Source organism: Podarcis cretensis, assembly GCF_951804945.1.
Source record: "Podarcis cretensis genome assembly, chromosome: 8".
Taxonomy (NCBI): domain Eukaryota; kingdom Metazoa; phylum Chordata; class Lepidosauria; order Squamata; family Lacertidae; genus Podarcis; species Podarcis cretensis.
This window is the reverse complement of record NC_137177.1, coordinates 7517984-7539422: the sequence shown is the minus strand read 5'-3', so window position 1 is coordinate 7539422 and position 21439 is coordinate 7517984. Positions and strand designations below refer to the sequence as shown.

Sequence of the window (21439 nt, the reverse complement as noted above, 5' to 3'; positions counted from 1 at the left end):
CCAGGGGGGTTCTGGGTTGTGTTAGCACCGCAACTTGAGGTGCTTGCCGTTTCCTCCTCCATTTAGTGGAGTCTCAGCGCCCAAAGTCTGGGGCTCCTTTGGCAGACCCAGTTTTGGAAATGAAAAGGAGCATGCGGCTGAGGAAAGCAATGGCTCAAGCAGTGCATTGTGGGTATGCTAGCTTCTTAGCCAATCAGGACTCAGCTGCTGTTGGCCATATGGAGTCTTGCTCATCCAGCCCTAGGCTTTACCTCGGGGGCAACGGGACGGGGGATTTCTTGGACTCTGGGTGGTGATAATGTGGGACATTAAAATAAAAACAGAAAAAGAGTGGTTCTACAATAATCTGGGAGGATCTGAGAAGGGAGGAAAGAATCATCTCATTACCATTTACTATTAAACTATGTGATGATTTGTGGACCATTTGCCCCCACCCCAGACTGTTTCCCTAGCCAAAAAGCTGTCCCTCAACTTCTACTGCTCCGGAGATTTTGGCTAAGATCAAGTGTAGTTTTGGAAATGAAGCCGCGAGTGCGTGGGAAAATTTGGTCGTGGGGAGGCAAGCTGCACGTTGCCGAGCACAATTCAAAGTGTTGGTGCTGACCTTTAAAGCCCTAAATGGCCTCAAAGGCCCAGTATACCTGAAGGAGCATCTCCACCCCCATTGTTCTGCCCAAACACTGAGGTCCAGCGCCGAGGGCCTTCTGGCGGTTCGCTCCCTGTGAGAAGCCAAGTTGCAGGGAACGAGGCAGAGGGCCTTCTCGGTGGTGGCACCCGCCCTGTGGAACGCCCTCCCACCAGATGTCAAGGAAATAAACAACTATCTGACTTTTAGAAGACATCTGAAGGCAGCCCTGCTTATGGAAGCTTTTAATGTATGATGGACTACTGTATTTTAATATTTTGTTGGAAGCTGCCCAGAGTGGCTGGGGAAACCCAGACAGATTATTATTATTATTATTATTATTATTATTATTATTAATTAGTTTGTGGGCTGTGTCCTGCATTTGAAAATAAGCATTTGGGTGGAGCCGTGTACCATCTCAGCTGAAGCCCTGGGTAAAGTGTACTGGACTGTGTGACTCTCCAGGAAAGAGCTATCATGGTTGTGAGAGATAATAAAAAGGTACAGGAAAAGGCAAACAAAGTTATCTAGGTGCTCCCAACCCCAACCAAGTTTGGAAACTTCAGCTAGTGCAGAATTCAGCGGCCAGGTCGCTCACAGTTTGAGCATCTTACACCGATCCTGGTCCCACTGCACTGGCTACCAATTAGTTTCCGAGCCCAATTCAAAGTGCTGGTTTTGACCTACAAAGCCTTAAACAGCTCAGGACCGCAATGCCTCAAGGACTGCCTCTTTCCATATGAACCTCCCTGAACCCTGAACTCATCTTCTGAGGCCCTCCTTCGCGTGCCTCCTCCGTGAGAGGTCCAGAGAGTGGCCACACGAGAACAGGGCCTTCTCTGCAGTGGCTCCCCTTCTGTGGAATTCTCTCCCCAGGGAAGTTCGCCTGGCGCCTTCATTACACACCTTTAGGGGCCAGGCAAAAACGTTCCTTTTTAAGCAGGCCTTTGGTTGATCTGATTTACAGCCTTTTAAAATGTGGTTTTTGCGGTGGTGGGGCTAATGGGTTGTTGTTTTTATTTTTATTATGTATTTTGTGGTTTTATATCTTCATTTTATTCTGTGAACTGCCCTGAAACCCTCGGGTATAGGGCAGTATATAATTCAATAAATAATAATAAAAATAATAAAAATAAAACCTCTTAGACAAGGGAGGGGGAAGCTGTGGTCCTGCAGATATCCCCTCAGCCCCTGCCAGCACAATGAAGGATCATGGGATTTGTAGTCCAGCATCATCTACTGCCCCACAGATTCTCCATCTCTGTCCTGGAGTCATCGCTATGGGGTGCCCTGTAAAGATCTGTGGCCCTCGATGGCACCCTAGTCCCTTTTCCTGGATTTTCAGCAGTCTTTTTTTTAAAAAAAACTGAACTAAAGTTTATACGTCCTCCTTAGGGAGCTTTAAGGAGATTTTTCGAGGCAGAATTCTAAGAACCTTCCTGGGTTCTGGCTATTGAACTCCAAAGATGAGGATTAAGCAGTTTATTTTTTAAATGTTTATTAAAATGCATTTCCCCCCAATAATAACATTTAAATTAAATTTAAACTTCAGGCCCTCTGCCACCCAACCTCGTTGCACCTCTCTGCTTTTTAATGTAACCTGTTGCCCGGAAATTCTTTTGTACAAGGGGACTGTCAAACTGAGCTCTCCTCCCTCCCCAAGGAGGAAAAGACTTCCCCAGATCAAATCCATTCCTGTCCAGAGAGAGGCAGCTTTTCATATTTAATCTCGCCGCCCGTCTAGCCTGCCTGCCACGATCTCGTATTAGCGGGAGGGTGGCAGTGGATCTGGGGGCGAGCAGGAAAAAAGAGGCTGTGATACTTGGCTCATTGTTGATCTCAGGATTTGCAGATCAGAGGCCTTGCAGCGGTTTGCAGCTGTTCCGCGAAAGGCTTTGCTTTTTTGGAGGGGGGGGAGGGGGGAAGACAATAATCATTTTAGCTTAGACGTAACCAATCTGGGGCTAAGCAATTCTACTCGCCGCCCCCTCTCTGTGTCAGCCACATCACTCTCGATTCCAGAGGCTCAGCTGCCATCAGATCAGATGGGAGAGCGGTAGAGGCAGGATTGAACCTGACCTACTTTTGCAAACCGGAGGGAGAGCGCGTTGACCCAGGAACGACTGAAAGGCTACTTCTGCAGCTCCTAGTCAACGCTCACCTGCTCCTCTGCTGCCCACGTCGTACTAATTTCCCCACCGTTTATCTAAACATCTTTTCTCTCCCTCCCGTCTCTAGTTTCTTTAAAAAGGGGTCTCAGCAGGAGGGCAGGGGAAGGCTCCTTAACCCAACTTGGTGCCATTGAGGTGTTTTGGGTGCCCTCGCAGACTGTCGCTGTTTAAGCTGGGATTCAGACACAAACCAGCCACGTTGTGCTATTGGCATTGATTTGGAGCTCTTCTGCAACAAACCAGCTCCACTCTACTTTTTGCTGTAAGGAAAGTGAGGGAGAAATGTCCTGGAAAGTACAGGGTAACATTTGGTTTGGTGCGGTGCCATCTAACTTCCCCATAGATGAGTCGGAATGAGTGCTCGGTAAATCGCCAGTCTCCCTGCAAACCAACAAGGATGAATGCTCAATGAAAAGGTCACCTGGAAGTGACCTTGGACTACAAATCCCATCAGACCCTGGAGATTATGGGAGTTGTATTAAAGAACCTGTGAAGGGTAGCAGGTAGGCAAAGGCATTGATCTTTTGACGCTCCCACCATCAGTAGTGGGCCAGAGGAACCAGGGATCTGACTCACTACATAAGGCACCTTCAAGTGCTCATGTGTTACAATTATTATTATTATTATTATTATTATTATTATTATTATTATTTATACCCCATGCATCTGGCCAGGCTTCTCCAGCCACTCTGGGCAGCTTCCAGCAGGATATTAAAAACACAATAAAACATCAAACATGGAAACTTCTCTAAACAGGGCTGCCTTCAGATGTCTTCTAAAAGCCAGATAGTTGTTTATTTCCTTGACATCTGATGGGAGGGCGTTCCACAGGGTAGGTGCCACCACCAAGAAGTCCCTCTGCCTGGTTCCCTGTAACCTCACTTCTCGCAGTGAGGGAACCGCCAGAAGGCCCTCGGCGCTGGACCTCAGTGTCCGGGCTGAACGATGAGGGTGCGGACGCTCCTGGGCAGAGGCCGTTTAGGTCTTTAAAGGTCAGCACCTTTAAAGGCTCAAAAAAAAGGTCCCAAAATGCATATTCTGAGGGAAAATGCATAGCAAAATGCATGTTTTGGAGCAAAATGCCTACAGAAATATGAATTTTCACGCATTTGAAGAACAGTTGCCGTATGGTGTAGAAACAGGGAAGGACAAACTTAGGAATGTTGTTGTCATTTAGTTGTGTCCGACTCTTTGTGACCCCCTGGACCAGAGCACGCCAGGCACCCCTGTCTTCCACTGCCTCCCACAGTTTGGTCAAACTCATGTTGGTATCATTGAGAACACTGTCCAACCATCTCATCCTCTGTGTCCCCTTCTCCTTGTGCCCTCCATCTTTCCCAACATCAGGGTCTTTTCCAGGGAGTCTTGTCTTCTCCTGAGGTGGCCAAAGTATTGGAGCCTCAGCTTCAGGATCTGTCCTTCCAGTGAGCACTCAGGGCTGATTTCCGTCAGAATGGAGAGGTTTGATCTTCTTGCAGTCCATGGGACTCTCAAGAATCTTCTCCAGCACCAGAATTCAAAAGCATCCATTCTTCGGCGATCAGCCTTCTTTGTGGTCCAGCTCTCACTTCCATACATCAATACTTAGGAATAAACACTTGCAAAACTGGCACAGACTGGACATGAAGCTCCCATCTCACCCTCAAGAGCCAGTTTAGACCTTACATCTTGCCTCTCGCCCGACTGACAGTGGGTCTCTCCACTGTCTGAGGTTTTCTGCAGTTGCACTCCTTGGGCCTTTATGCGGTGATGTCAGGAACTGGATCTGGGACCCTCGACAAGCAGAGCAAAAGTGTGCTGGTCCAGGGGGGAGGTTACCGTGGGGCGAGGTCCAGGACCTGAGTCGAGGGTTGGCAGACAGTCCTCCTCGGGTGAAGCGGGGTCCACAGAGGGAAGCCGGGCAAGGACAGGAACTCTGGGGGAAACAGGACTGGATGCTGGCCGAAACAGCTCATCAGCGACGTTGCTCCCGCAACCTGGGACCGGGCTGACTGGCCTTTATCTTCTCTGAGGCCAGGGGCGGTCCCGGTCCCCAGGAGACCCGCCTCTCCTGGCCTTAAGGCGAGCACTCCTCCTGGGAGAAACCAGTTCCCTTCGCCTCTCTGCCCTTCGCCTCTGCAGTTCAGGAGAGGCTGAAGGGTTACTGGGCCCAGGGGGAGACTCACCTGTAGGCACTGAGTCCTCAACCACCTCTGGAGCCAGAGTGGAATCACCTGGTTCCTGCTCCTGAGGATCCGGCACAGGTGCAGGCGCTTCAGAATCAAGGCCCTGCCCCAGTTCAGCCGGCCCTGGAGGCGGGGACTCCTGTGCAGGCTGGGATTCCTCCGGTTCAGCCTCTGAATTGGATTCCCAGGCCATCACAAAAAGCTCTGCCACTGAGCTAAATCGCCTGCCTCAATTTCAGAGCATCAGCGGCTGATCACAACCAGACAACCAGATGCCCCGGGAAAGCTTGCATGCAGGGCCTGAGCGTAACAGCACTCTCCCCTCCTGCTCTTTCTGGTAATGGGTGTTTAGAGACGCTCTACATTCCACACTGTAAATACATAGGAAGTACACTGAAGCTATTGGGTCAGGCCAGCGGCATAGCGTGGGTTGTCAGCACCCGGGGCAAGGCAAGTAATTTGCGCCCCTAACCCCTAACCTGCCGCCGCTGCCAGCATCTTCTTGCTGCTGCCTGGGCTGGGGTATTTACGGTAAGGTAGCCGCGGCGGCGGCGGCGGGTCTGTGTCAGGTGATCTGAGGCGAGTTGCTGCTGGCGCTGCCGCCCACACGACGCCGCTTGCCCGGAGGAGGAGGGCAGAGAGGCGAGGAAAATGCAACATGGCCCAGCAGCTGCAGCAGCAGCGGCGGCGGCGGGGCTGTGAGGAGGGGCTGCCTGGCGCGCCCTCCGTGGCCAGCGCTGAGAGCCGCTGCCTGCCGGACGCCTTCAGCTCGTCGGTTCCGCGAGACATGGGGCTCTGCTACAGCCTGCGCCCGAGGCTCTTCGGCGACTCCGGAGGCGGTGAGCGCGCCCCCCCCCAGATGTTGCGCCCGGTGCGGCCGGCCCCCCCTGCACCCCCAACGCTACGCCACTGGGTCAGGCCATTGGTTCATCACTGGACTGGGTGTTCATCAGTATGCAGATGACACCCAGCTCTACCTCTCCTTTAAATCAGAACCAGTGAAGGCGGTGAAGGTCCTGTGTGAGTGCCTGGAGGCGGTAGGAGGATGGATGGCGGCTAACAGATTGAGGTTGAATCCTGACAAGACAGAAGTACTGTTTTTGGGGGACAGGGAGCGGGTGGGTGTGGGGGACTCCCTGGTCCTGAATGGGGTAACTGTGCCCCTGAAGGACCAGGTGCGCAGCCTGGGAGTCATTCTGGACTCACAGCTGTCCATGGAGGCGCAGGTCAATTCTGTGTCCAGCGCAGCTGTCCACCAGCTCCATCTGGTATGCAGGCTAAGACCCTACCTGTCCGCAGACTGCCTCACCAGAGAGGTGCATGCTCTGGTTATCTCCCGCTTGGACTACTGCAACGCGCTCTACGTGGGGCTACCTTTGAAGGTGACCCGGAAACTGCAATTAATCCAGAATGCGGCAGCTAGACTGGTGACTGGGAGTGGCCGCCAGGACCACATAACACTGGTTCTGAGAGATCTGCATTGGCTCCCAGTATGTTTCCGAGCACAATTCAAAGTATTGGTGCTGACCTTTAAAGCCCTAAACGGCCTCGGTCCTGTATACCTGAAGGAGCCTCTCCACCCCCATCGTTTGGCCCGGACACTGAGATCCAGCGCCGAGGGCCTTCTGGCGGTTCCCTCATTGCGAGAAGTGAGGCTACAGGGAACCAGGCAGAGGGCCTTCTCGGTAGTGGCGCCCTCGCTGTGGAATGCCCTCCCATCAGATGTCAAGGAGACAAACAACTATCTGACATTCAGAAGACATCTTAAGGCAGCTCTGTTCAGGGAAGTTTTTAATATGGAACGCTGTACTGTTTTAACACTTGATTGGGAGCCGCCCAGAGTGGCTGGGGAAACTCAGCCAGATGGGCGGGGTATAAATAATAAATTATTATTATTATTATTATTATTATTATTATTATTATTATTAAGCCTAGCAGTGTCTACATGGACCAGCAGCAGATGTCCAGGGTTTCAAGTTGGGAATCTTATCCCAGCCCTACCTGGGGACGGAATAAGCTGCTCCCCCCTTCCTTTGTGACACAGCATAAAAGGCGGAGCCATACAAGGCAGGTGGATCTTGTGCTGATCTTGCAGCTGAGGAGTCTGGCTGTTATGTACTGAGTTGAATAGGATCCAAAATGTAGCAAAATGTTGGTCCTAGAACAACAGGATTCAGAATGCAGCAGTCTGATTGGTCCTAGAACAATAGGATTCAGAAAGCAGCAGTCTGATTGGTCCACAGGAGCCACCCAATCCAGTTCCAGGTGGAAGTGAATCTGCAACCTGATTAGCCTACAGGAGAATCCCGGAGTTAGCCAATCACGTGGGGCCTATTGTGTAAATAATGTATATATAGCAGACATTCTGGGGGAACTTCCATTTCCTCCTCACCACTATGAGCTGAATAAAGAGCATGAAATCCATTCTCGACTCCGAGTATATTTCACTGGCCCTCGCCACGTGTGAAATGTTGGCCTTGGAGTCTTGGGGTCAGATCTGTGATTTAGGCACATGGTGGGTTGGATTTAATTTCTGTTGGTGTGCTGGTTTCTCTCTCCCCCCCCCCCATTTTCATTTTAATGGTAGGCTTCACATTAAGCCTTTCTGCTGCTCCCAATTTAAGCACTGGGTGTTTTGCTACACATATGTTGAGCGTTCGACAGTGACGTTTTTCAATGGCCTGTGGTTCGAGATGGGAGCTGCTTGGCCCTGGAACTGGGGGCTAAGCTTGATCTCCCCCCCCCCCTTGCAGATAAAGCTTCCTTTTCCTGATCTGCATGGTCACCCTATTTTTATTGTCAGTACTTATGCGCCCTCGCCTTACCGCTGGCCCTGGTCTGACACTGTCAGTGGCTCTGTTTTGCCCGTCTGTAAAATGGGTATTATAAGGCTCTGCCTAACAGAATTAAGCCTGGTGAACTTTCATCTTTTGAGAAACAGATGAATGGTTGAGGCCTGTCTTGAAAACCCTGCTCCAAAGCTGTAGAACAGGTGTGTCTAACATACCCAGCCTGGGGACCCTATCTGGCCCCACCAAGACCCCACTGATTTTGCTGCCAGCGGTAAGACTTCCTTCCTTCCTTCCTTCCTTCCTTCCTTCCTTCCTTCCTTCCTTCTTTCCTTCTTTCCTTCCCTCCCTCCCTCCTTCCTTCTTTCCTTCCTTCCTTCCCTCCCTCCCTCCCTCCCTCCCTTCCTTCCTTCCTTCCCCTCCCTCCCTCCTTCCTTCCTTCCTTCCTTCCTTCCTTCCTTCCTTCCTTCCTTCCTTCCCTCCCTCCCTCCCTCCTTCCTTCCTTCCTTCCCTCCCTCCCTCCCTCCCTCCCTCCCTCCCTCCTTCCTTCTTTCTTCCTTTCCTCTCTGCCAGCCCAGTTCCCTGATCGTGATGAAGTCACTCTAGTCATCATATTGGTGATTTGATGACCGTGTGTGTGTGTGTGGCTGGAGGTGTTTCATGCCTTCTGCATGTGCCATGTGTCTAAGTGGCCCCCAGAGGATTAGCCAAGGGTGAATGTGGCCCTCAGGCCAGAAGAGGGTTAGACACCCCTGCTGTAGGGAAAGTCTGATCCGGAAGTCTTTGGTGAGCCTGCCTCTTTAGTAAGAGCCCGCAGTACACAGGACTACAGCCTCACACTTGGCAAGAATATCCGGTTTTGACTTCTCCCTGTGACCTGCCTGATTGTCTCTGCCACATGCTGGAAGCAAACCTGATAAAAGTGGGCCAGGTATTCTAGGATTCTGATTCATGCAGGCCTTGATGTTTGAGGAGTGCTAAAAGCAGAAATAGCAAGGTATTAGATATTGGCGCTGTGGGCACACACACACACACACACACACACACAGTCGAGGTTCCTTCCCTGCGCAGATAGTCTAAAATGTTGGGGCCTCCTAATATATAGCGGGGCGGGAGAGCAAAGGGGAGCATGTGGAAGACAGCTGCAAATAACAAACTGTGCAGAGATAAATCATTTTTAGAACTCGTCCATGGCACTTGTCGTCTCTTCCAACTCTATGATTCTATGATTCTATGAAGTCAAACTGATGGGGAGGAATTTCAGTACTTTTCCCCACAAACCGACAGAATTAAAATGCCATTTACCACTGCAAAGTGCGGCGCTTGCCAATAGCCTTAGATGGTTTCTTAAAAAGGATTACGCATGTTTGTGGAAATGTGAGAGAGTGGTGTGCCTTATCAGCGTCCACCAGTCAATCAGATTTATTTGCTAAAAGCCATTCGGTTATCACAAGAATTGCAGACCTAATCGAGTTGAAAGATGCGTTTTAGCCCAGGTGTCCCCCAAATAACATTGAACTCCATTTGGTATGATCTGCTGGGCTGCTAGAGCAAATGTAGAAGCCTTATATGTAATATATTAATCCTCACCAACCAAGAGATAGCAGATTTTCTCCAAACTGCTCAGAACAAAAACTTGTCTCAGTAATCTCAGAGGGGAGGTTTGTTGGAGTACAACTTCCATCATCCCCAGTCAGTGGTCAGGGTTGATGGGAGTTGGAGTCCAGAGACAACTGGAGAGCCACTGGATCACCATCGCTAGGTAAAAGGCAAAGGGACCCCTGACCATTAGGTCCAGTCGTGACTGACTCTGGGGTTGCGGCGCTCATCTCGCTTTATTGGCCGAGGGAGCTGGCGTACAGCTTCTGGGTCATGTGGCCAGCATGACTAAGCCGCTTCTGGAGAACCAGAGCAGCGCACGGAAAGGCCGTTTATCTTCCTGCTGCAGTGGTACCTATTTATCTACTTGCACTTTGATGTGCTTTTGACCTGCTAGGTTGGCAGGAGCAGGGACCGAGCAACAGGAGCTCACCTAGATAGATAGATAGATGATAGATAGATAGATGATAGATAGATAGCTGATAGATAGATAGATAGATAGATAGATAGATAGATAGATAGATAGATGATAGATGATAGATGATAGATGATAGATGATAGATAGATAATTGATAGATAGATATAGATAGATGATAGATAAATAGAGATAGATAGATAGATAGATGATAGATAGATGATAGATAGATAGATAGATAGATATAGATAGATGATAGATAAATAGAGATAGATAGATAGATAGATGATAGATAGATGATAGATAGATAGATAGATAGATAGATAGATAGATAGATATAGATAGATAGATAGATAGATAGATAGAGACAGATGATAGATAGATAGATAGATAGATAGATAGATAGATAGATAGATAGATAGATGATAGATAGATATAGATGATAGATAGATATAGATGATAGATAGAGATGTTAGCTAGTTTGGAAGATCATAGTCAGATTTAACAGAATGAGACAATGGCGAGAATTGCATTGCTTGAAGATAACCTCTCGCGAACAAAACACCCCACTCTTTTTTAACATTACATGTATGTATAAAAGTATATAATTTGTATACCGCCCTTCATCTGTAGATCTCTGGGTGGTTGACAGCATAAAAATACAAGTTACAATTCAAAACACATAATAACAAGAACAAGAACAAAGCCAAAACAAGCCTCAGTCTCACCGATCAACACCTCCCTCGTTTCCATGAATTTGTCTATTCCTTTTCAAATTAGACAAATCCTTGGAAATGTGGGAGGTGGCTTATCAGTTGTGGTTGAAGCGAACCTCCATGTTCAAGGGCAGGAGGCTGTGGCGTGAGTGGGGGGGGGGATGGATGCCATACTTTGTGATGGGCAGGCTGGGGCAGAAACAGGCAGTGAAAGTAACTGAGAGTTGGCGGGGACCTTCCTGGGGATTGTGGAGCTGATGATGGGATGGATGGTAACCGGGGAAACAGCAGGGCTTCTCTCTGCTGATCAGCTTGGGTTCCGCCGACTTCTAATGACTTAACTGGTTTAATCTACCCGAGAGGGAATTCTTTTAAGTGGATTTAGACAGGAGATCCTTCGGCTTAGAGAAAGGGTGGTGGAAAGCTCGCCACGGCAGCCGGACAGGAGGCAGAGGTGTCTCAAAAGTAGACCCCACTGCCCACTTCTCGTTTTGTAGGGTTGCCTGTTGCCTCCTGAACAGAATGCCTCTGATTTCCAAATCCCTGGGCCCGGGCAGCAGACGCTGCATAATAATAATAATAATAATAATAATAATAATAATAATAATAATAATTTATTTATACCCCGCCCATCTGGCTGAGTTTCCCCAGCCACTCTGAGCGGCTCCCAATCGAGTGTTAAAAACAATACAGCATCAAATATTAAAAACTTCCCTAGACAGGGCTGCCTTCGGATGTCTTTTAAAAATAGGGACTAGAAACTTGCATTGGGTTGTACACTCAAACGCTTAGGGTGCTTAGTTTCTCTGCAACTGAGACCTGCTTGCACCATATAACAAACCCTAAAGGAAGGGAGTTGAAAAACGCAAAGAAGCTCTGAATTCTAGGCTTTTAGAAGACACTGTCTCTAGGACAGTATAAGAGCTGTTTGACAGTGGAACGGTCCCCCTTAAGAGATGGTGGACTCTGACTCCTTGGAGGTTTTTAAGCAGGGTGTGGGACTCAAAAGAGCAGGGGGTGGGACGAAAACAGCTTTTTGCAGCCCAAGCAGGTATTCCCTTGTGGGGAACATGCCAGGAGCCGTTGGTGGTGAGCTGGCCCAGAAACGAGAGTGAGTAAAGCAAAGCAACACATTTACTGTTGTTAGCCACTCTGGGGAGGGCAGGATATAAATAAAAATTAATAATAATAATAATAATAATTTATTTATATCCCACCCTCCCCAGCCGAAGCCGGCTCAGGGCGGCTAGCAACAATAAAATAGTACAACATTCTAAAATCATTTCATTATATTATTATTATTATTATTATTATTATTATTATTATTATTATTATTATTAATCTGGGCCGGCAAGAGGCATCGTCACAGTTCCACAGAGTGGGCGTGGAGCAGGGCAGGTGAAGGGGTGTGGCCAAAAGAGGGGGCGTGGCTTCAGAAGAGCCCCCGGGGGCCAGCAAGGCAGCCACCAAGGGCCGCATTTGCCGCACACCCCCAAAACCTGGTCTTCTCTCCCCCCCCGGCTCATAAAATAGTTTCCCAAGATTCAGTGCGGTCAGAGAGGAAAAGCAATTTGAAAACCAGGATCGAGCACTTCTCTCAGCGGCGGGTAGCGTGCCAGAAATCATAGAAAAATGAATTGCTTAGCATAGACCTAAGTATGGCTTCTGTTACCCTCCATCATTTATTCAATAGCAGCATTAAATATGCCCAAGGCAGAAGGCCAGAGAGCAGACTTCCCCAGCCTGGTGCCCTCAAGATGTTTTGGGCGACCACTTCCATCAGCCCCGGACAGCATGCACAAAAAACAGGTTGAGGTTACAGGTTGAGGTTATTTTGCTCACTTTGCAGCAAATGCATTAACCTGCCTCTCTGTATGTTCCCATTGTCAGTGGCGTAGCATGGGTTGTCAGCACCCAGGGCAAGGCAAGTAATTTGCACCCCCTAACACGTGGATTTGCACCCCCAACCCGTGAATTTGCGCCCCCTAACCCTAACCCCCAGATGTTGCGCCCGGTGCGGCCGGGCTCCCCTGCACCCCCCACGCTACGCCACTGCCCATTGTATTTTTAATCTTTGTTGGAAGCCACCCAGAGTGCCTGGGGACACCCAGCCAGATGGGCGGGGTACAAATAATAAATTATTATTATTATTATTATTATTACTTAGGGTTGTGCTAATGGGCTTGGGAAATCTGTATGACCCTTTCGTATTCTGTCTATATCCTGTGAAGTTCAAACAGGCTCCCACCACTCCTGACTACCAGTTTTCTTACACACCGTATTTTTTGCTCTATAAGACTCACTTTTTCCCTCCTTAAAAATAAGGGAAATGTGTGTGCATCTTATGGAGCGAATACAGGCTGCACAGCTATCCCAGAAGCCAGAACAGCAAAAGGGATTGCTGCGCAGCGAAAGCAGCGATTCCTCTTGCTAGTCTGGCTTCTGGGATTCAGAATATTTTTTTTTCTTGTTTTCCTCCTCCAAAAACTAGGTGCGTCTTGTGGTCTGGTGCATCTTATAGAGCGAAAAATACTGTATATATTATTATGCAGAATGCCCTTCCATCAGATGTCAAGGAAACAGACAACTATGTGACTTTTAGAAGACACCTGAAGGCAGCCCTGTACAGGGAAGTTTTTAAGGTGTGATGTTTTATTGTTTTGTTAACTATTTTGTTGGGAGCCTCCCAGAGAGGCTGGGGAAACCGAGTCAGATAAGCAGTGTATAAATAAAATATTATTATTAATATTAATAATTACAGGCAGGTATGGATGTTTGCTTCTGTGTATATGCATATGGGCCATATTGGTTGAAATAGGAGCCACCCCAAATATCGTCAAATATGGCTTCAATTATAGGCTGCACTAAAGTGTTAGATGAGCCAGATTTGGGGGTGAAAGGGCAATAAAGTCTATAGATAAATAGACTTGCATTCATACATGGATGGTGGCTAACAGATTGAGGTTGAATCCTGACAAGACAGAAGTACTGTTTTTGGGGGGACAGGGGGCGGGCTGGTGTGGTGGACTCCCTGGTCCTGAATGGGGTAACTGTGCCCCTGAAGGACCAGGTGCGCAGCCTGGGAGTCATTTTGGACTCACAGCTGTCCATGGAGGCACGGGTCAATTCTGTGTCCAGGGCAGCTGTTTCCCAGCTCCATCTGGTACGCAGGCTGAGACCCTCCCTGCCCGCAGACTGTCTCGCCAGAGTGGTGCATGCTCTGGTTATCTCCAGCATGGACTACTGCAATGCGCTCTATGTGGGGCTACCTTTGAAGGTGACCCGGAAACTGCAATTAATCCAGAATGCGGCAGCTAGACTGGTGACTGGGAGTGGCTGCCAGGACCACATAACACCAGTCCTGAGAGACCTGCATTGGCTCCCAGTACATTTCTGAGCACAATTCAAAGTGTTGGTGCTGACCTTTAAAGCCCTAAACGGCCTCGGTCCTGTATACCTGAAGGAGCCTCTCCACCTCCATCGTTCTGCCCGGACGCTGAGGTCCAGTGCCGAGGGCCTTCTGGTGGTTCCCTCATTGTGAGAAGCCAAGCTACAGGGAACCAGGCAGAGGGCCTTCTCGGTAGTGGCTCCCGCCCTGTGGAACGCCCTCCCACCAGATGTCAAAGAGAAAAATAACTACCAAACTTTTAGAAGACATCTGAAGGCAGCCCTGTTTAGGGAAGCTTTTAATGTTTAATAGGTTACTGTATTTTAGTGTTTTATTAGAGGCCACCCAGAGTGCCTGGGGAAACCCAGCCAGATGGGCAGCGTATAAACAATAAATTATTATTATTATTATTATTATTATTATTATTATTATTATTGACAGGAAGATGCAAGAAAAGAGCAAGAGAGAATCATAGGACTGTGGAGTCAGAAGGGACCATGAAAGTCCTCTATTCCACCCCCGTGCAGTGCAGGAATCTTTTGCCCAAGGTGGGGCTCAAACCCCCAACCCTGAGATTAACAGCCTCATGCTCTGCCAACTGAGCTATCCTGGGTAGGTGGGTGGGGCCCTCCTCATGCCCGTCCACATCCCCATGCCAGGTACTCCTGTCTTCCACTGCCTCCTGCAGTTTGGTCAAACTCATGATTGTAGCTTTGAGAACACTGTCCAACCATCTCGTCCTCTGTCGTCCCCTTCTCCTTGTGCCCTCCATCTTTCCCAACATCAGGGTCTTCTCCAGGGAGTCTTCTCTTCTCATGAGGTGGCCAAAGTCTTGGAGCCTCAGCTTCAGGATTTGTCCTTCTAGTGAGCACTCAGGGCTGATTTCCTTCAGAATGGAGAGGTTTGATCTTCTTGCAGTCCATGGGACTCTCAAGAGTCTCCTCCAGCACCAGAATTCAAAAGCATCAATTCTTCGACGATCAGCCTTCTTTATGGTTCAACATCCCTTAGGGTGGCCCAAAATTCACTACCTGGGGAAGGGCCGCAGCTCAATTACAGGGCAGGTGCTTTGCACGTAGAATGTCCCAAATTCAATTGCTAGCGTCCCAAAGCATTGTCTTTTTTCCCTATTCTTTTTTTCAATGACAGCCACCTTTTTATGCTAAACCCACAGGGAAAAATGGGCATTACCTAATGCGTTGAGCGGCGTGGTGAAGATCAGCAACCTGAGATGGCAAAAAAACACAAAAAACCAGCTAAACTTCCTACCCGGCTATAATAAGCAGCCCCCTCACTTTCAGATGGGAGCACCTATTTTTATCTGGCCCTGGCGGAGGGGTTGTGTTGCTTTCCTGCGCAGAACTTACCCAAGATACAGGCCTGACCTACTTTTGCTTCCCAGTCCCACGCTGAGGAAGATGTTAATGCCGGGGCTGGCGAGAAACCTTGTGATAAGCGATTTGGACCCGCTGCTGTGTCCAGATTGCAAAGGTCCCCTGCGGTACTAAATCAAAGCCCTCTCTTGATGAAAACAGGTCTCTCTCTCTCTTGCTCTCGTTCTCTCGCTCTCCACTCCACCTCCCAGTCACTTTTTGTTTTTCAAAAAGATGCCAGAACAGAAGGACCCAAAGGGAGAGACGTCCTTCGGTCTGGCGATCCAGGCATGTGCAAAGGTGTGTGTGCATGTGCGCATGTGTGCACACTCATATAACACACACACACAAACACACCCAGATTGTGCTTTTCATGTGGAAATTCCATCTGGCACCTCCATCTCCCCAAATTAACATGCAGCATGCAAATCACTGGTGTTTGAGTGTGTCGCATTACTCTGGCGCAAGCACCATCAGGGTGAATGGGTTTGGTGAGACTTGTGCAGGGGGGAAATTCTGGAGGGTGGGGCACCCCATGAGTCAGGTCTGTGTGCTTCTATCTCTGCCACCCTTAAAGGTAAAGGTAAAGGGAACCCTGACCATTAGGTTCAGTCGTGGCTGACTCTGGGGTTGTGGAGCTCATCTCACTTTATTGGCCGAGGGAGCCGGCGTACAGCTTCCGGGTCATGTGGCCAGCATGACTAAGCCACTTCTGGCGAACCAGAGCAGCGCACGGAAATGCCGTATACCTTCCCGCCAGAGTGGTACCTATTTATCTACTTGCACTGTGACATGCTTTCGAACTGCTAGGTTGGCACGAGCAGGGACCGAGCAATGGGAGCTCACGCCGTCACGGGGATTCGAACCACCAACCTTCTGATCGGCAAGTCCTAGGCTCTGTGGTTGAACCCACAGCGCCACCCGCATCCCTCTGCCACCCTTGTTGTTGTTGTTGTTTAGTCGTTTAGTCGTGTCTGACTCTTCGTGACCCCATGGACCAGAGCACGGCAGGCACTCCTGTCTTCCACTGCCTCCCGCAGTTTGGTCAAACTCATGCTGGTAGCTTCGAGAACACTGTCCCACCATCTCGTCCTCTGTCGTCCCCTTCTCCTTGTGCCCTCCATCTTTCCCAACATCAGGGTCTTTTCCAGGGAGTCTTCTCTTCTCCTGAGGTGGCCAAAGTCTTGGAGCCTCAGCTTCAGGATCTGTCCTTCCAGTGAGCACTCAGGGCTGATTTCCTTCAGAATGGAGAGGTTTGATCTTCTTGCAGTCCATGGGACTCTCAAGAGTCTCCTCCAGCACCAGAATTCAAAAGCATCCATTCTTCGGCGATCAGCCTTCTTTATGGTCCAGCTCTCACTTCCATACATCACTACTGGGAAAACCATAGCTTTAACTATATGGACTTTTGTCAGCAAGGTGATGTCTCTGCTTTTTAAGATGCTGGGTTAATTCTGGGTTAAGAAATGTCTATTTCCGTAAATAAACAGTGCAAAGAAATGTCAGCGCTTTTGCACATATTTCTATCAATATGCCCAGTGTGAACTCCTTACTGCATACCTTTCATATATCGAAGGGATTCAGTTTGGGTTTCTTTCTATGGCATTTTATGGGAAGAAACCAAGTGGCGGCAGGAGGCGGAGAGCTATTTTAACTATGAGTTGGTGGGCTTTCGGCTCCCCCACCGGGCATAGCTGTTCCACTTTGAACAGTTACAGATAGGTAGCCGTGTTGGTCTGCCATAGTCAAAACAAAATAAAAAAAAATTCCTTCCAGTAGCACCTTAAAGACCAACTAAGTTAGTTCTTGGTATGAGCTTTTGTGTGCATGCACACTTCTTCAGATACACTGAAACAGAAGTCACCAGACCCTTCTAAGGGTTTGAACAGTTACCTACCAGGCAGAATCCCAACATTTGTCTTCCTGCTAGGCCTGGGCAAGGGCAAAAATGGCTGGGTAATTTTGGCAGCTTTGAGGACTAGTTTGGTTATCAACTCCACTGCTTAGGGTGCCTAGTTTCTCTGCAGAATATAACAAACCCTAAGGGAAGGGAGTTGAAAAACGCGAAGAAACTCTAAATTCTAGGCTTTTAGAAGACACTGTCTCTAGGACAGTATAAGAGCTGTTTGACAGTGGAACGGTCCCCCTTAAGAGATGGTGGACCTTGGAGGTTTTTAAGGTCCTGGTATGCCCCACGGAGAGCCTCAAGGTCCATAAATAATAACACCCTAGTGGTCCCGGGCCCTAAGGAAGTTAGATTAGCTTCGACCAGAGCCAGGGCCTTTTCAACACTGGCCCCGGCCTGGTGGAACGCTCTGCCTCATGAGACGAGGGTCCTGCAGGATCTGATTTCTTTCCGCAGGGCCTGTAAGACAGAGTTGTTCCACCTGGCCTTTGGCTTGGAGCCAGTTTGATTCCCTCCCTCCCTCCCTCTCTCCCCCCCCCTTTTCTTTTCCTTCTCCTCCTGCGATGAGGCTACATTTTAATATTTTAATGTTCCATTATTTTAATGTTGTATTTTATTTTTGTTTTTAAGTTTGTAATCATTCATCTTGTTTTTATTATTGCTTGTAAGCCGCTCTGAGCCCGGCCTTGGCTGGGGAGGGCGGGGTATAAATAAAAAAATATTATTATTATTATTATTATTATTAAGCAGAGGTAGGATGGACACCTGTCATGTACGCTTCAGATGCTTGCATTGCAGGAGGTTAACAACAACAGCAACACTAATAATAATTTATTATTTATATGGCACCCATCTGACTGGATTGTCCCAGCCACTTCGGCTGGCTTCCAACAGAATATCACACATTAAAAGCTTCCTTACAAATTGCGGGATAAGGACAACTGTGACTTCAAGGAGGAATGGGAACTTTTTACAAATTATCTAAAAAGACAAGAAAATGAATTGGACTCCTTGGCAGGTTTCGAATAAACATACACTAATTTACTGGTTGACAACACGATGGAGAGATATGTAAGGATATGTACAATTTTGTAATATGCAGAGGAAATATGTGAGGAGAAATCAGGGAGAGGAGCTGAGGGTAGTCCTTGGTGGGGGGGGAAGGGGGGGAATAATGTATGTGATTATATGGTTTGATAATTTGTTATGTGGAAATTGATCAATAAAAAATATTTTTTTTAAAAAAAAAAGTTTCCTGATAAAGGGCTGACTTCAGATATCTATGGAAAGCCAGATAGTTTATCTCTTTGACATTTGATGGGAGGGCGTTCCACAGGGCAGGTGCCACCACCGAGAGGGTCCTCAGCCTGCTTCCCCGTAATCTCACTTCTTGCAGGGAGGGAACCGCCAGAAAGCCCTCGGCGCTGGACCTCAGTGTCTGGGCTGGATGATGGGGGTGGAGACGCTCCTTCAGGTATACTGGACTGAGGCTGTATTGGGCTTTGAAGGTCAGCAACAACACTTTGAATTGTGCTTGGAAACATACTGGGAACCAATGTTGATCTTTCAGGACTGAAGTTATCTGGTCCTGGCGGTCGCTCCCAATCACCTGTCTAGCAGCCACCTTCTGGATTAGTTGCGGATTCCACAGCACCTGCAAAGGTAGCCCCACAAAAAACGACAGGAAGAGTAAGAGGCCAACCAAAACAAAAAGTCTATAAGGATTGGAGAATCTTTAAAGAATATTTAGGAAACTATGGAATAAAAGGAAACATCTTGGCAGAATTAGACTGATCCCTGTATTGTATAAATATAAGTTTGCAGGGAGGTAGAAAGAAATTATATAAGAAATATGTAACTGTGTGGTATAAAGTAATAGATAGACAAAGTACAGTGAGATTAATTGGAAGTCAGTTTTAAATTTCTTTTCTATAAATTTTATAATTGTGTTCAATACCAGGAGTATATTATAATAATAATAATAATAATAATAATAATAATAATAATAATAATTTTTTATTTATACCCCGCCCTCCCCAGCCAAGGCCGGGCTCAGAGCGGCTTACAAGCAATAATAAAAACAAGAAGAATGATTACAACTTAAAAACAAAAATAAAATACAACATTAAAATAATGGAACATTAAAATATTAAAATGTAGCCTCATCGCAGGAGGAGAAGGAAAAGAAAGAAAAAGAGAGAGAGAGAGAGAGAGAGAGAGAGAGAGAGAGAGGGGGAATCAGATTGGCTCCAAGCCAAAGGCCAGGCGGAACAACTCTGTCTTACAGGCTCTGCGGAAAGAAATCCGATCCTGCAGGGCCCTGGTCTCATGAGGCAGAGCGTTCCACCAGGCTGGAGCCAGAGTTGAAAAGGCCCTGGCTCTGGTTGAAGCTAATCTAACTTCCTTAGGGCCCGGGACCACTAAGGTGTTGCTATTTATGGACCTTGAGGCTCTCCGTGGGGCATACCGGGAGAGGCGGTCCCGTAGGTACGAGGGTCCTAGGCCGTGAAGGGCTTTAAAGGTCAAAAGCAGCACCTTAAATCTGACCCTGTACTCCACCGGGAGCCAGTGCAGCTTGAAAAGCACTGGGTGAATATGCTCCCATGGCAGAGACCCCGTGAGGAGCCTCGCTGCACCCGCTGGAGTTTCTGGGACAGCTTCAAGGGCAGCCCCGCATAGAGTGAATTACAGTAGTCAAGCCTGGAGATGACCGTCGCCTGGATCACTGTGGCCAAGTCGGGGCGGGAAAGGTAAGGGACCAACTGCTTGATGCGGCGAAGGTGGAAAAATGTCGCCTTGGCTGTTGCTGTAACCTGCGCCTCCTTGGAAAGGGAGGCGTCAAGGATTACACCCAAACTCTTAACGGAAGGCAATGGCACTAATTGGGCCCCCGCAAGAGAAGGGAGTTGGTCCCTCATCCCCATGCCATCCTGACCTAGCCAATATATATGATGATAATTATATTAATCTTCTTATATCTTATAGTGTGGTGGTTTGTTTCATTTTTCTGTTATTTGTTTCTTTGATTGTATGTTTGTTTACTTGTATGCACAGTGGTACCTCGGGTTAAGTACTTAATTCGTTCCGGAGGTCCATTCTTAACCTGAAACTGTTCTTAACCTGAAGCACCACTTTAGCTAATGGGGCCTCCTGCTGCTGGCGCCACGCCGCCGGAGCACGATTTCTGTTCTCATCATGAAGCAAAGTTCTTAACCTGAAGCACTATTTCTGGGTTAGCAGAGTGTGTAACCTGAAGCATATGTAACCTAAAGCGTATGTAACCGGAAGCGTATGTAACCCGAGGTACCACTGTACGTCTATTTTTCATAAATGTGTTTATTTTAAATTAATAAAGATATATTTTTTAAAAAGGGTAGCCCCACGTAGACCACACTGCAGCGGTCCAGGTGGGAGATAACCAGAGCATGTACCACCCTGGTGAAACAGTGCACAGGCAGGCAGGCCGGACTAGATGACCCTTGGCACCCCCTCCAACTTTCCTAATCTGTGTTTCCGTGATCGCAGACGTAGCTGCCGCCGATGGCCAGCCCTAGAAACCTTGCTGGAGGCAGTGGGGACGAAAGCTCAGATGAGATGGCAGGAGTGGATTTCGGTCCATACTGGACCAGACTGCTGTGGTGTTTGCAGATGTGCTTTTGTGGGTTTGGGGAAATGCATTAGGTTCTTGGCAAAGACGCAAACAGCCTGTGGCGATGCCCTGCTTAATAATAGCTACAGGGAATAGGTCACCTGTACTGGCTCCCTTTTTTAAAAAAAATAAAAATTGCATTTTATTTATTTGTTAACATTCTTATATTACATCGGTAAACGTTGTCATATTACATTACAGGACTTATTATAATATATTTTCCAACATGTATACAAAAATTATATACAAATTTTATATACCTAGAAAGAAAATGAAACAAAAAAAGAAAAAACAAAGGGGGGGGGAAACAACCCCCCCAAAAAAACACATAATATACATACCAACACACTAGACTTCCTGTCTTTCCTGTTGTATATTCCTTTTTTTTACAAATGAATGTACTCTTATTATTGTATATTTCTTTACATATTATCTAAGACATTCCTATATCAATATGTGCTCTTAGTCTTATTTCTCAACTCAGTCTCACTCCAACGTCAACCAAATGCTAGCATAGATAGCGAACCTTTACTGTATTTTTGAACGTATATCTATCCCACTTTTCCGTAAATTTTTGTTTTGAATTGCCTCTCAGGGTGTTTGTCAACTGCGCCATTTCAGCAAATTCTTGTCGCTTGTAATG

At 47.8% G+C, this 21439-nt stretch overlaps 1 protein-coding gene across 1 annotated transcript in view; it reads left to right on the top strand.

The window, feature by feature from the left end:
* Positions 1 to 21439, top strand: part of NOVA2 (NOVA alternative splicing regulator 2) — a gene marked incomplete at its 5' end in the record, with an annotated part of 61973 nt that overhangs the window by 6010 nt on the left and 34524 nt on the right. The window lies entirely within an intron of this gene.